The sequence below is a fragment of the Staurois parvus genome, unplaced genomic scaffold, assembly GCF_062004578.1.
Source record: "Staurois parvus isolate SC_StPar_1 unplaced genomic scaffold, SC_StPar_1.0 ptg000196l, whole genome shotgun sequence".
NCBI classification, from domain to species: Eukaryota; Metazoa; Chordata; class Amphibia; order Anura; family Ranidae; genus Staurois; species Staurois parvus.
In genome coordinates, this window is record NW_028317992.1 from 4,837,846 (window position 1) to 4,854,353 (window position 16,508).

General features: G+C 44.9%; 1 protein-coding gene across 1 annotated transcript in view; it reads left to right on the top strand.

Annotated features, from left to right (window-relative positions):
- Positions 1 to 16,508, top strand: part of LOC149461640 (rho guanine nucleotide exchange factor 17-like) — a 350,052-nt gene that overhangs the window by 18,714 nt on the left and 314,830 nt on the right. The gene's annotated exons all lie outside the window — the stretch shown is intronic.

Genomic DNA, 16,508 nt, shown 5'->3' on the forward strand with positions numbered 1-16,508 from the left:
ACCGTGCAAATCGCAGCCCACATGACCGCACAAATGTGAACCAGGGATTAGTGAAGTTGTGCTTTAAACATTCTGCCTACCCCACTGAAAGGCAGCCACCTACCCTAAAACTTACCTTAAGCCCCACTTCTGAGTTGTTCACTCTGTAGCTCCTACTAACCATGCTCAACACTTATTTTTTTCATTTCTATAACTGATCTGCGCTAAAAAACCTCAGCCATCCAGAGCACAGAGTACTAACTCGTCATAGGATTTATACATATCATTTTCCCTGCAGTCCTCTGGCTGGTCCAGTGATGTTCCATTCTTCCTTCTCCTGCCACAGCCATCTTTATTGCTGCATTGAACAGCACTCATGCAGTGATATTGAGCACTGTTCAGTGCAGTAGTACTCTAAGCCAGTGGTGGTCAACTTTCTTGACATGGGGGTCCTCAAGTGCAGCCCCCGACATCAACAAGGGTCGCACCTAAAATTCAGTGTATATTCAGGGTGTAGAGACAGCAGACACACGAGGATATAGTCAAAGACCTAAGGGCATGATACAAGAGCTGGTCAGAGACTGCAGACATGATGGAAAAGGTGGTCAGAAACTGCACATGTGATACAGGAGATGGTCAGAGACTGCAAACATGATACAAGAGATGGGAAGAAATGGTCAGAGACTGCAGACATGATGCAGGAGATGGTCAGAGACTGCAAATGTGATACAGGAGATGGTCAGAGACTGCAAACATGATGCAAGAGATGGGAAGAAATGGTCAGAGACTGCAGACATGCTACGAGAGAGAGAGAGAGAGAGAGAGAGAGAGTGCAGACATGCTGCAGGAGACTTTCAGAGACAGTAAACATGCTATAGGAGTTGATGGAGACATGCTTCAGGAGACATTTTTTAGACTGGAGACATGTTACATGAGACTGCTAGAAATCATTGCTGTAACAGAGCAATAGGCAAACACAGGGGCCCCAAGGTCTACACAAAATGGGCCAAGGGGCTGCAGGTTGGTCACCGGGGCTCTAAGCCAAAGCTGGCATGATGATGACAGACCGAGTCCTAAGAGTACAGCCCATGACAGCCAGGACTTAGAGGTAGTTGGTTGAATAACGATGTCCGGAAGAGGAACGCCATCTCGTGGAATGGACCTTTGGTGGAGACAGTGCTAGACTGACTGGAGACATGTTACATGAGACTGCTAGAAATCATTGCTGTAACAGAGCAATAGGCAAACACAGGGGCCCCAAGGTCTACACAAAATGTGCCAAGGGGCTGCAGGTTGGGCACCAGGGTTCTAAGCCAAAGCTGGCATGATGATGACAGAACCGAGTCCTAAGATTATGGCTCATGACAGCCTGGACTTAGAGGTAGTGGGTTGAACAACGATGTCCGGAAGAGGAACGCCATCTCTTGGAATGGACCTTTGGTGGAGACAGTGCTAGACTGACTGGAGACATGTTACATGAGACTGCTAGAAATCATTGCTGTAACAGAGCAATAGGCAAACACAGGGGCCCCAAGGTCTACACAAAATGTGCCAAGGGGCTGCAGGTTGGGCACCAGGGCTCTATGCCAAAGCTGGCATGATGATGACAGACCGAGTCCTAAGAGTACGGCCCATGACAGCCTGGACTTAGAGGTAGTGGGTTGAATAACGATGTCCAGAAGAGGAACGCCATCTCTTGGAATGGACCTTTGGTGGAGACAGTGCTAGACTGAAGGGGAGTATTGCAGCAAAAACATCTTTTTTATTTCTATACATGCAAGGCTGTCTATTGTTAATATAAACTGAAGTTCTGCACTAATATATCCACATATTTTACAACCCAATCCCAAGATTTTTTTTTATACCAATCAGTTTTTCTTGAAATCCAGTCATTCGCTCCTTGTAAAGTATAGCTGTGTTTTTAATCAGAATCTGCAAGCAGATGAGGAGGAAAATATCTTATTTATACAACAGATTGTACGTGTATGATGCACTTGTGCAATCATGTTCAATTTTCAGACGTAAAAAGGTATTCATGGGCAAAGCAAAGATTCGTCTTACCATGCATGCACCATTCGTGGTGCTAGGGATGAATAAAAAATGAGTCTAAATGGATAACGTTCGTAATGTATGTGACCCGTGTTAATATGACCTTCTGTCCAGGTAGCACACATCCCAAGGCATCTGCTTCTAGCTTCGCACCTGGCTAGTTGTGCACATTCCTGGGAGTCGGTGCATAGTTTTCCAGAAAGAGGTTTTGTGACTCCTGAAAGGGATGTTTTCCTGGGCACGCACGTGCAGGTTCCCCCGACAGCTCAGCGGGTGAAGAATCTGCATTACTTGGCATTGTGCCACAGGCCCCAGAGCCCGGCATTCTGAGGTTCAGGAAATATGGAGCAAAATTGTGTGGCATGGCAAATAGAGCTGGAGAGGGCTCCTTTAAAGCCCACAAAGCACAGAGATTCATTTAAAACTTTTTTTTTTTATGTTTTGGATAGAATGGGATTAGTTTGTTTTTCCCATCTGTGTCCCATTGAGGAGAATTATCTTCACTTCTTGTCTGATAGACACAACAGGAAATAGGGAGAAATCTCTCCAAAATGGGAAATACTCTCTTAAACCGTTGTAACCAGTAAAACTCAAAACATTGGATTTTTCTTCACTTTCAGTTACAGAGACAATAGAGTGGTAGTAAATTTCCTCAGCAGGGACACAGGCAGCATTAAAAAAACTTGACAGAGATTCTAACCCAGCAATGGGCAAACTACGGCCCGGCGGACCTTTTAATCCGGCCCGCGGAGCGTGATACTGTTAGGATGGCTGTCAGGATGTGTGTAGGCGGCGCAGCGTGACGAACGTGAGGGGAGCTAGGCTCCTCTCACAGTCCGCCCTGATGACCGGTGTAGCATGAAAATCTGTCTCCTATGAGGATCTGTCCCCCTCGACGTATCTGCGCATGTGCCGGAGATCGCCGATCGGCTGCTAATGCCTGAAACTGGCACATGCGCAGATACGTCGAGGGGGACAGATCCTCATAGGAGACAGATTTTCATGCTACACCGGAACGGCGCGGGAACACGGCGAGAGGAACGCGCGGAGCAAAGGTAAGTGAATTGACATAGGGGGGACTTGGGGACTTAATATGGGGAAAGAATTACTATAGGGGGGATGAATTATTATGGGGGATGAATTACTATGGGGGATGAATTACTATATGGGGGATGAATTACTATGGGGGATGAATTACTATAAGGGGGATGAATTACTATATGGGGATGAATTACTATATGGGGGGATGAATTACTATGGGGGATGAATTACTATATGGGGGATGAATTACTATATGGGGGATGAATTACTATGGGGGATGAATTACTATGGGGGATGAATTACTATGGGGGATGAATTACTATATGGGGGATGAATTACTATATGGGGGATGAATTACTATATGGGGGATGAATTACTATATGGGGGATTAATTACTATGGGGGATGAATTACTATATGGGGGATGAATTACTATGGGGGATGAATTACTATGGGGGATGAATTACTATGGGGGATGAATTACTATATGGGGGATGAATTACTATATGGGATGAATTACTATGGGGGATGAATTACTATGGGGGATGAATTACTATGGGGGATGAATTACTATATGGGGGATGAATTACTATGGGGGATGAATTACTATATGGGGGATGAATTACTATGCTTACTATGGGTGAATATTACTATACTTACTATGGATGACACATACACATCATTCATCTACTCTTGGTCTGGCCCCCGGGTCCAATATATGAACCCATTGCGGCCCTCAAGTCAAAAAGTTTGCCCACCCCTGTTCTAACCCCTCCCCACGCTATCCAAAACAAAGCATTCAGTTTTGGCTTTCAATACACGTAAAATGGTTGTAAAGTCATTTAAAACAGTTTACCTTAATACATTCCCTGCATCAGGGTAAAAAAATGCCCCAGTGTTTGTATTGCCCCCTCACCTCCATTATACTTACCTGAATCCTATCTCGATCCAGCGCTGTGCCTGTCTGCAGCAGCTCTCTCCTCTCTCTCTGCTCAGAGGCATTGGCTCTTGCTGCTGTAAATCAAATCCTGTGAGCAGAGTGGGAGGTGGATGCTGAGCCATGCTGTGTGTGTCTTTAGACGCACACAGCCCGACTAGGGATTTTAGCCCTGCCCCCCTAGCAAATGGTTTGCTTGGGGGGGGGGGGGTGGCAGACAAAGAAAAAGAGGAGCAGACAGCAATGGCAGGGGACCTCAGAAGATGAGGTTTGGGGCCACTCTGTGCAAAACCATTACACAGATCAGGTAAATATAATTATTTCAATAAAATGATTATCTTTACAAACACTTTAAAGCTGAACTTCAGGCACAAAAGCTTTCATTTAAATACATTTCTCAATAGTCACAAAGGATATAAATCTACTGAGTGTGCACTAAATGCTTTTGAAAACCCAGTTATTACCTTGCAAACAAAATGGTGACATCACCGCTGTACTGCACATAGCCTGTGCAGAGAGCAGAGCTGTGGGAGGGGCCCAGCAGGCTCCACTTTTTACAGGCTGCCTATAGAAAACTACAACAGGGGGTGGATACCAGACCAGTCACTCTGCACAAGGAGAGAGAGCAGCAGTGACTGGTCCTAAAGTGTTACTAAACCCACAACAGTAAAACCAATCTGTATATGCAATAAAGCATGCTTGTTATACGCACTGTCAAACCTAAGGGGTTAATCCTCCACATTATGTAAACAAAGTTGTTGGACCCTGTGTTCTCTGATCCTCCCTTCTGTTACTGTCCCCAATCCATCTGCTGATATTACAGAAGTCACTTAGCACATGCTCAGTGTGGTGTGTATTGCTAGAGATTTTTTTTTTGGGGGGGTGGGGGAGGTGCATATGATCAGCACAGGGCCAATCGGCACTGTCCAGACAGAGGCTCATGGGTCATGCAGACTCAGGAGAGTCAGAGGAGAATGAAAACTCCTCCTACAAGATTAACCAGTGCTCTGGTGGGCACTGATAGAAGTCACAAGACCACTATATACTGCTGATGAGAAAAGGTTTTAGCAGTTTATATTTACTAAAATAATTGCATTTCCATATTCTGTGTACTGTGGGAGAGCAGATATAGTGAACGCGGGGTCCGGGGAGACCAGATATAGTGAACGCGGGGTCCGGGGAGACCAGATATAGTGAACACGAGGTCTGGGGAGACCAGATATAGTGAACGCGGGGTCCGGGGAGACCAGATATAGTGAACGCGGGGTCCGGGGAGACCAGATAGAGTGAACGCAGGGTCCGGGGAGACCAGATAGAGTGAACGTAGGGTCCGGGGAGACCAGATAGAGTGAACGCAGGGTCCGGGGAAACCAGATAGAGTGAACGCAGGGTCCGGGGAGACCAGACAGAGTGAACGTAGGGTCCGGGGAGACCAGACAGAGTGAACGTAGGGTCCGGGGAGACCAGACAGAGTGAACGCAGGGTCTGGGGAGACCAGACAGAGTGAACGCAGGGTCCGGGAGACCAGACAGAGTGAACGCGGGGTGCGGGGACACCAGATATAGTGAACGCGGGGTCTGGGGACACCAGATATAGTGAATGCTGGGTCCTGGGTTTAGAAACACTTTAAGAAATTATGTTTCTGTGCAGAAGTAAAGTTTAACACTGGATTATCACACAAGAAGAAATACACAAGGTACACCAAGATTCCATTATTAATACACATGACGCTTGTATTTATTTGCCTATACTAGAGTTTAGCTATAAAGGGCAAGTACAAGTTCAACAAAGTCATGCTCTCCTTTTGTGTGTGTCTTTTCCTGTTACATTCTTCATTCTATAAATTTAGTAAAAAAATCAGAGATGGTGGTAGCCACTTATAATGGCCCCGTTGGGTGTGCAGACCCGGGAACTCAAAGCAGAGATCTCACCAACAGAGATATAATGGAGATTGTCAGGTGGTGTAGATATTTATTATCTACCAAAACCTGAAGTATATGTTTTTTTTGGATGGACTTGACCCTTAAAGGGTTAGTTCACTATTTCAAAAATTATGAAAAGGTGACCTTACACCCTACATGCCCCCTCTCCAGTCTACTTACCTTCAAGGGTGACAGAGTTTCACCATCCATGCAGCCCAGTGCAACAGTTCTGGGGTTTGAAAGCCATGTTGTTCTTCTTCTTTCTCTAGAGACAATGGGATGGATCATAGTAGTTCTGATGGGTAAGTGCTGGCACTTACCCATAAAGGTAAGTACAGTGGAGACTGGAAGGTGGGGAGGGTGTGTAGTTTTTACCTTTTTAATGTTTTTCTGAAAAGGTGAACTAACCCTTTAGGCTCCATGCACACTAGGCATTTTAATAACGCTGGTAACATTAGCTGTGTAAAGTCATGTTAAAAACATGAATTTGTTTGCGTTTTGCCGCGTTTGTGTTTTTTGCCAAAAAAAAATATTTTTTTTTGCTCAAAAAAAATCCAAAAACGCCAGTTTGCAGCATTTTTCAGTGTTAGAACATTTTTACAGCTAAAAAACTCCTCTAGAAACCCACTAGTTCTGGGGGTTTTTTTCCAGCCAAAAAAATGCCCCTGCCAAAAAATGTTGATTACATGCATGGACACATAGGATGACATGCTGGGGGGTTTACTGGGTGTAGAAAAAAACGCCAAAAGCCAAAAACAGCCGCTGTGAAAACGTCCCGTGTGCATGAGGACTTAAAGTTGGGAGTGGGTGAGCTGCTGGAACTAAGATGTCTTCACAGTTTGGCATTCTCTAAATCAGTGGTTCTTAACCTGTGGGTCGCGACCCCTTTGGGGGTCGAACGACCCTTTCACAGGGGTCCCCTAAGACCATCAGAAAACACATTTCCGATGTGTAAAGAGCAGCTACTGTGTAGAAAGCAACTGCTGTGTTGAAAGCAGCTACTCTGTTAAAAGCAGCTACTGTGTTGAAAGCAGCTACTCTGTTAAAAGCAGCTACTCTGTTGAAAGCAGCTACTGTGTTAAAAGCAGCTACTGTGTTGAAAGCAGCTACTGTGTTGAAAGCAGCTGTATTGGAAGTAAAAAGACACTCATGAATTATAATTACTGGGTAAATAATTTTATGGTTGGGGGTCACCACAACATGAGGAACTGTATTAAAAGATCACGGCATTAGGAAGGTTGAGAACCACTGATCTAAATGCTGAACTGAATTTTCACCTCGAAGTGGGCATAGCTTCATTCATTACTTTTTTTTCCTCAAAGATCCAGCTTGAAGCATTGAATGTGTCTGCCTGGCAATGATCTTTTGTATCTGGTACTTTTTTTTAGGATTCCCTTACTAACGCCATGCTTTTCGTTCTATCCAGGCAAGCATCAAAATGTAACATGGCAATACCAGAAAATAGATAGGAATTTGCAGATGTTACATCAACCTTTTTTCCAGCTCCACTCCAGTTGCATTCTTCAAAGATGAAATTGTAGTTTACATATTTTCTACACCTTTGTTTACCGTTCCCTTGTTAAATCATCGTTGTTCTGCCGGGAAACACTTTGGAAAAAAAAAAAAATGAAGAGTTTTGAAGATTACACTTTGTTTATTGTGAAATTCTGTCAAAGTGTGGAATTAGGGAAATAAACATGTTGTTCGAGGGAGGAAAAATGACTATTATATCAAGTTTGTGAGCAAAATAAATTTGATTCAAGTGTTCTGGATCATACAAGTGTTAAAGGGTTGTGTTGTTGATGAAATATAATTGTGCAATAAGGAAAAAAGATGAAGGTTTTTGGCAGCCAAGGGTTTTATTTCTGTCAAGCTTATCCTGACATACACTAAGATTCTGTGAATGTTCACAGTTAGTGGTGGGGTCTGGTTTGTTAAGCTGGCAAGATGGAGAGAGTTTGTGGACACCTGGCCCTCGTACACCCCCATGAGCTTGTTGAACTTCCAAGTCCAAAACCATAGGCTGTAATATGGCGTTGTCCCTTGCAGGTTTACCAGCCTCTACTGTTCTGGAAAAGGGTTATTGATGCCCTGGGTTTTGGCCACAGTAGGAATGTAGAGCTGTAAACTCCAGTGCAGTGATCTTCCTCCAGGAGTCCCCTAGAGCAGGGGTCTCCAAACTTTCTAAATATAGGACCAGTTTACTGTCCATCAGACTTTCGGGGGGCCAGACTGTGGCCATTGGGAGTAGAAATTGTCCCGGCTTTGATATTAGGGAGAGGAATAGTACCCCATCGTTGGTGTCAGTCTGAGGAATAGTGTCCTATTGTTGGTGTCACGGTCTGGGTCAGGTTCAGAGACCAGTTGCTATAGCAGATTTAAGGCTTACCTGAAACTAGCAGGATAGGTACACAGGCAGGTCACCCTGGGAAAGGACACAGGCTCACCTGAGGTGCGGGGTCTAAGCACCAACCGGTTTTCACCAGAGCTCCTAATGGTGGAGATGGATTTGGCGGCCTGATGGTACCAGGTCCCAGATCTCAGGATCACCCCACCAGGGAATGAGCAAGCCGGAATCCAGTAGCAGATCGAACAAGTTAGGGATCAAGCAGAAGCGGAGTCAGTCAACAAGCCAAGGGTCGGTCACAAACGGTAGTAGATGAGGATGAGGCAAAATCGTAGTCCAGGAACAAGCCAAAGGTCAGTAGCAAAGATGTAGACGGCAGCAGGAGAGACAAGCGGGATATTGGCTGGAGAAGGCACAATAATCTGGCAAAGAGGAAATGCAGAGACATGGCTTTTATCAGGAAGTTCATGGGAGGAGCAAGGGGTTCAAGGCTCAAGACAAACAGGGCCAAGGCAGGATCATCCAAACAATGGTCAAGAGAGCTGTCCAGCATTCCAGGTGGCTCAGCAAGAAGAAACATTGCCTCTCACAGCAGAAGGCCCAGATTTGGACCCAGGCTCTGACAGTTGGGGGTTTATTTACTAAAGCTGGAGAGTCCAAATTCAGACTCCCTTCTGCATAGAAACCAATCAGCTTCCAGGTTTCATTGCCAAAGCTTCATTGAAAAAGCTGAGGTTAGAAGCTGATTGGTTTCTATGCAGAAGGGAGTCTGATTTTGGACTCTCCAGCTTTAGTAAATAAACCCCTTGGTGTCATTGGAGGTGAAAATAGTGCCCAATCATTGGTGTCAGTTTGAGGAATAGTGTCCTATTGTTGGTGTCATGGGGGGGGGATCGTGCCCCATTATGGTGTTGGGATAGTTCCCCATCATTGGTGTCAGTTGGAAGAATAGTGTCCTATTGTTGGTGTCAGTGGGGGGGAAATAGTGCCCCATCAATGGTGTCAGTGGGAGGAATAGTTCCCCATCATTGGTGGCAATGGGAGAAATAGTGCCTCATTGTTGACGTGAGTAGCAGTAATTATGCCCCATTGTTGGTGGGAGGAAAGGAATAGTGTCTTGTATCAGTGGTAGGAAAAGTGTCCCGAGGGCCGGATAAAGGCAAGCAAAGGGCCACATCCGGCCCCTGGGCTGCAGTTTGGAGACCACTGCCCTAGAGATATGCCAAAGTGCATCTAAAATTCGCAGACATAAGTGGTGCAGTTTCTGAGCGTTCCCAATGACCATTTAAAGCTGACCTAGACCCTAACTGTATGACATTTGGTTTGCTAGAGCACTTTGTATCATAATACATTAATATACAATTATCCTAATTGCATGAAATACTGTTTTCACTTTTTTTCCATAATTTTTGCTTCCTCTAGCCACTATTATTTATTTCAGGTACTTATATAGCACTGTCAATTTATGCAGCGCTTTACACACATATACAGTGGGGATCGAAAGTTTGGGCACCCCAGCTAAAAATTTGTATTAATGTGCATAAAGAAGCCAAGGAAAGATGGAAAAATCTCCAAAAGGCATCAAATTACAGATTAGACATTCTTATAATATGTCAACAAAAGTTAGATTTTATTTCCATCATTTACACTTTCAAAATAACAGAAAACAAAAAAATGGCGTCTGCAAAAGTTTGGGCACCCTGCAGAATTTATAGCATGCACTGCCCCCTTTGCCAAGCTGAGACCTGCCAGTGTCATGGATTGTTCTCAATCATCGTCTGGGAAGACCAGGTGATGTCAATCTCAAAGGTTTTAAATGCCCAGACTCATCTGACCTTGCCCCAACAATCAGCACCATGGGTTCTTCTAAGCAGTTTTCTAGAAAACTGAAACTGAAAATAGTTGACGCTCACAAAGCTGGAGAAGGCTATAAGAAGATAGCAAAGCGTTTTCAGATGTCAATATCCTCTGTTCGGAATGTAATTAAGAAATGGCAGTCATCAGGAACAGTGGAAGTTAAAGCAAGATCTGGAAGACCAAGAAAAATATCAGACAGAACAGCTCACAGGATTGTGAGAAAAACAATTCAAAACCCACGTTTGACTGCACGATCCCTCCAGAAAGATCTGGCAGACACTGGAGTTGTGGTACACTATTCCACTATAAAGAGATACTTGTACAAATATGGTCTTCATGGAAGAGTCATCAGAAGAAAACCTCTTCTACGTCCTCACCACAAAAATCATCGTTTGAACTTTGCAAATGAACATATAGACAAGCCTGATGCATTTTGGAAACAAGTTCTGTGGACCGATGAGGTTAAAATTGAACTTTTTTGGCCGGAATGAGCAAAGGTACGTTTGGAGAAGAAGGGGCACAGAATTTAATGAAAAGAACCTCTGTCCAACTGTTAAGCATGGGGTTGGATCAATCCTGCTTTGGGGTTGTGTTGCAGCCAGTGGCACAGGGAACATCTCATGAGTAGAAGGAAAAATGGATTCAATAAAATTTCAGCAAATTTTGGATGGTAACTTGATGCCATCTGTGAAAAAGCTGAAGTTAAAGAGAGGATGGCTTCTACAAATGGATAATGATCCTAAACACACCTCGAAATCCACGGGGGATTACATCAAGAGGCGTAAACTGAAGGTTTTGCCATGGCCTTCACAATCTCCTGACCTCAACATAATTGAAAATCTATGGATAGACCTTAAAAGAGCAGTGCGTGACAGACAGCCCAGAAATCTCAAAGAACTGGAAGACTTTTGTAAGGAAGAATGGGCAAAGATACCTCAAACAAGAATTGAAAGACTCTTGGCTGGCTACAAAAAGCGTTTACAAGCTGTGATACTTGCCAAAGGGGGCAGTACAAGATATTAACTCTGCAGGGTGCCCAAACTTTTGTAGATGCCATTTTTTTGTTTTCTGTTATTTTGAAAGTGTAAATGATGGAAATAAAATCTAACTTTTGTTGACATATTATAAGAATGTCTAATCTGTAATTTGATGCCTTTTGGAGATTTTTCCATCTTTCCTTGGCTTCTTTATGCACATTAATACAAATTTTTAGCTGGGGTGCCCAAACTTTCGATCCCCACTGTATATATAGAACATTCACATCAGTCCCTAACCCTCAAGGGGTGTACAATCTAAGGTCCATAACTCACATTCATACATACACATACTAGGGCCAATTTAGACAGGATCCAATTAACCTACCAGCATGTCTTTGGAGTGTGAGAGGAAACCAGAGCACCTGGAGGAAACCCACAAAAGCACAGGGAGAACATGCAAACTCCATGCAGGAGACACCATGTTCAGGAATTGAACTCATGACCCATTTACTGCAAGGCAGACGTGCTAACCACTAAGCCACTGTGCCACCCGATTATCTACTTTGTCTACATGCAGACCAATAAAAGGAGCTGGCAACCCAATGATCTGCAGTCCTTTCTCTTTATTCAATATTAACAATAAAGGAGTAAAAATAATCCTGAAATAAACTATGCGTTTCAGTCTCAGTGGGTCTTTCCTATCACCTTTCCTGTCTACATGCACTTGCTCCAGCATGGACTACACATCTGTGGACGGGCTTCCTGATGGGGACAACGATGGGCCATGCCTGCCTAGTGCATGGCCACATGTAGTTTCCACCAGGAGTGCATGTAACAGGGTGACACCGTCAAAGCAGAATTGGCAGATAGTTATTGTTTCATAACACAGAAGTGCCTGAACAAGGGCCATTATGGCAGTCGCCAGGTGTTTTTTTTAGAGTCCCCAATTTGAGAATACATTTAATGACTTAGCCCACCAGATGGACTGCGGCCCATTCACAAAGCACAGCGTGCTTCACGCATACGCAGTAGGAAACTGGCTGTGAAGCCGCCAGGCTTCACTGCCAGTTTCCCTTAGTCAAGATGGTGGCTCCAGCCACCAACTGAAGATTCGGCTCAGGGGGGAAGGCACCTCTAGATCCCTGGACAGGTAAGTGCCCTAATATTAAAAGTCAGCAGCTATAGTATTTGTACCTGCTGACTTTTCATTTCTTTTGGGGGTTTTTGGGGGGGACGGGTGGCTGGAACTCTGCTTTAAGTCTTTTATGACCTTGAGGGTGACTTTTTTATGTGTATTTTTTTTTTTTTTTTTTTAATATGAAATTTAAGAACCGTTATTAGGAGTTATAGTTGGTATTAATCCTTACATCCTATATTTCAGCTCTTCCTAGCACAAAGCAGCTGGAGGAAGCTATTTCAAGCCCTGAGGCCTTCCCCTCCTCCAAATGTAACATTACTCCAAGGGAGCAAGATGGGAAAATCTGAATATTTTCTTTATTGTGGGAGGTGATAGGCCAGTTATGTAATCGGTTCAGAAGATAGATGTTGGTTTCTGCAAGTTCAAAGTAATCGATCACTCAGCAGACACAGAAGCAAACCCCTCCCTTGTTCAAGACCCATGTACAACTGTTTTAAAGAGCCTCTCCGTCTACAAGGAATATTTCCCTCAATGTGGAGTCAGAGTGGTGCGCTGGCTTTTTAAATGTCTTAATGACATCATGAAATCTGCTTGTTCTAGTCCCTGACTATGCTCTTGTCTACATTTTAGATGTTTCCACTTTGTGAGTAGGGCCAGACGTAGACCTTTGGGGGGGTTCGGGGCACTTTAGGTTGGGGGGGGGGCTTATACACAAAGTTTGTTTACATTGTCAATGGAAGTCACATATTTTTAAAATGCATGACCAGGGGCGGACTGACCATTGGGGAACTCAGGCACTGCCCGAGGGCCCAGGGTCAGTAGGGGGCCCCATGGGATGTCCCTGGTACCTTTCATAGGCTTTTTTGGGTGTGGTTTGAGTGTGGGTAAGAACACAGGGGCCCCATGATCCCCTGTTGCCCGGGGGCCCCATGAGTTGTCAGTCCGCCCCTGTGCATGACACAACGTCATTCTGAGGTTTTAGTGCTCTATGTGTGGCTCACTTGAGCCGCCAAAAATTTGTTTTGCAAAATGATACAATATACCAATATAAAACTAAAAACAGTGTAGCGCTGCTGGTGAAATATTATTGGTGTATGAATTGTGAAATAAAATAACAAGAATACTGTTGCGTATTTCTACATACAGAATCTAAATATCTCAAATAATCATCAATATTAAATCATAATATTAGCAATTGTCCGTCCAAAAATCAACAATATAGTTCATTGTGCAGTCCATCAATACATTTATAATGACAATTGCTAATAATATGATTCAATATCGTTGATTATTTGAGACATTGATTATTTGAGACATTTAGATTCTGTATGTAGCAATACGCAACATATAAAATATTCTTGTTATTTTGTTTCACAGTTCATACACTAGTAATATTTCAGCGGCAGCTATTTTCAGTTTTATACTTGCATACATTTGTGGGAACACAATTTAATGTTTGGTAGCAGCTTACTCAGTATTGATTATACACGTTTGATCTCTACACATACACAGACGGTAATACATATTCACTATAAATTAATTTACTAGTAGAGCAGGAGGTTTACACCACTATTTCCAGATACAATATACTAGTCCAGAGCAAAAACTTTTACAGATGATGATGATGATTATTTGAAAAAATATGGCCTTTAATACCACTTCAAGCATTATTGTAATTTATTTTACCTTTAGAGCTATTTAGCATGCATTAAAGATCAGGGGCGTCTCTAGGGTTGGTGTCACCCGGTGCGGTAACATGTGGTGTCACCCCTCCAGAGGTGGGCGGTCCCTGTCATGCAGACACAGCCTCTGCCACTTTGCCCTGGGTTAGCAAGGTGACAGTATATCTTTGTGTGGGTACGGGGGGTGCGCGCCGCAGCGGGTGACACCTATCTCACGGGGTGACACCAAAAAGTTTTAAAGCAAGCCGACGATCCCCGCAAGATCGGATCTGCTGTAACACGTGGTGTCACCCCTCCAGAGGTGGGCAGTCCCTGTCGTGCACACAAAGCTTGGCTCTTCCCCTCCCTGTGTCCCCATTGCACCCCCCGGACCGGTGTTGCAAGATCAGTTAATTCCAATCCATTATGCTCCCCAATCCGCAGATCCGATCCATCTTGCGGGGATCGTCGGCTTGCAACATATACGGGGTTAACTGATCTTGCAACACCGGTTTGGGGGGGTGTGATGGGGACACAGGGAGGGGAAGAGCCAGGCTGTGTGTGCATGACAGGGACCGCCCACCTCTGGAGGGGTGACACCACGGGTTACCGCAGATCCGATCTCGCGGGGATCGTCGGTTTGCTTTAAAACTTTTTGGTGTCACCCCATAAGATAGGTGTCACCCGGTGCGGCGCGCACCCCCCACACCCACCTAGGGATGCCACTGTCACCTTGCTTACCCAGGGCAAAGTGGCAGAGTCTGTGTAAAACCCAATACATACATGGGGTGAGTTGGTGCAAAGTTAGATGTCCATGATTAGGTCTTTAGTCCCACAGGGGGCATGAAAAATAAAAAGGGGCACAATGGAGTGGAGGGGGAGAGGGAAAGGGGGACAACAGCCACTTGGTGGATCTAGTAGAAAGACCACGGAGGACCACAAAGCGTTTTGTACCTCAGGGCAGCCTCCAAAATAGAGCAGAGGCAGATCTCCAATGTCACATGTAAAAAAGGAACGGAAGAAGGCGCCACTGAGTGCAGACCGTTAATATTTTAATAGTAAACAATGGTGTAAATGAACACTCACATTTTAAAAGATATATTACGGCACATCTGTAGTCCAATGCAATGGTATTCGGGAGCGGTTAGCATGTGTTGTAGGTGATTGGTGTCCAGTTCCTAGGTCCAGAGGCTGGCTGTCAGAAGATGGGACTGGAAAACTGCTGTGTACTGCGGTGGAATGCAGGTGGTGCGCAGCGTACGGCGTAACCATGTCACTGGAAGTGACGTAACGAAGTTTCGGAGCATGCTTAATCTATTTGTTAAAATGTGAGTGTTCATTTACACCATTGTTTACTATTAAAATATTAACGGTCTGCACTCAGTGGCGCCTTCTTCCATTCCTTTTTTGTCTGTGTAAAACCCATCCTCTGACCATTTTATAGTATCCTTCCCAGTACCCTCCAGGGGCGGACTGACAACTCATGGGGCCCCCGGGCAATAGGAAATCATGGCGCCCCTGTGTCCTTGCCTACACTCACACAACACCCCAAAAATCCTATGAGAGGTACAAGGGGCATCTAATGGGGCCCCCTACTGACCCCGGGACCTAGTGCCTAAATGGTCAGTCTGTCCCTGGTACCGTCCCTCCTTTCTTTGCAGTATCACCCACAATTCCTGATGTCGACTAATGCTGGAGCTCAGAAGGAGTTGTGGTGTCTCTTCGTTCACCATGTGACAGACTCAGGCTTAGAAGAGTGCTTTGTCATTGGAAGAGGGTTATGTTGACAAGCATTAGGCAGATTGGTTGAGAGAGCAGAGCGAGATAGATGAGCACCAATCACAGGCTATGGGAGCAGCAAGACCTGTATTTTTTTTTTTTTTTTTAAGTCCGCAAACGTGCAACTATAACGAAAAAACCCGTAAGTGTTCACAAAAAAGTGCAAGTGCAAAACACCACACAAAAAGTGCACTTAAGGGTGTGCTTTGTCCTACCCCCGAAGGGGTTGGACCGCTACCCTGATCCCCCGGGGCACGAAGCTCCTGACAGGGACAGGGTTCCCATTTGGTCCTCCTGGCCAAAAGGCCTGGTGGACCACCGTTCCTTATGTCCAGCCGAAGCCGGACATCCAGTACTAGGCCAGGGGGTTCTCCCGAAGAGAAAACCCCCTAGGGACAGGGGAGGAAGGAACCATATGGCCACACATCCTCCCCCTAGACTTCAGGGCAGGCCCGAGGACCCACACCCTCCATCCTGTGAAAAAACACACACAAAAGTAAAAAGTGACAAACGTGGGGTGAAGGAAAAATAAATAATTAAATAAATCTATAAAAATAATAAAAAGTGTCGTGCCCAAATTGTGCACTGACCAGACCCTGAGGCCTGTAGCAAAACAATTGCCCAGAACTTGACCAAAAGGCCCGGTCCTAGAGGCGCAGTGCAAAAAGTATTTAAACTCGGTGACCATGTGCTCATTCACAACGTGGGGTCCCACACCCAAGTGCTACTCAGAGCACCCCTGAGGCGACTACTCAGGGGGCACCTAGTTTGCGGACTCTCTGCCTTCCCAGCCCCTGGCCAGACCAAGGTAGATCCGTCCAA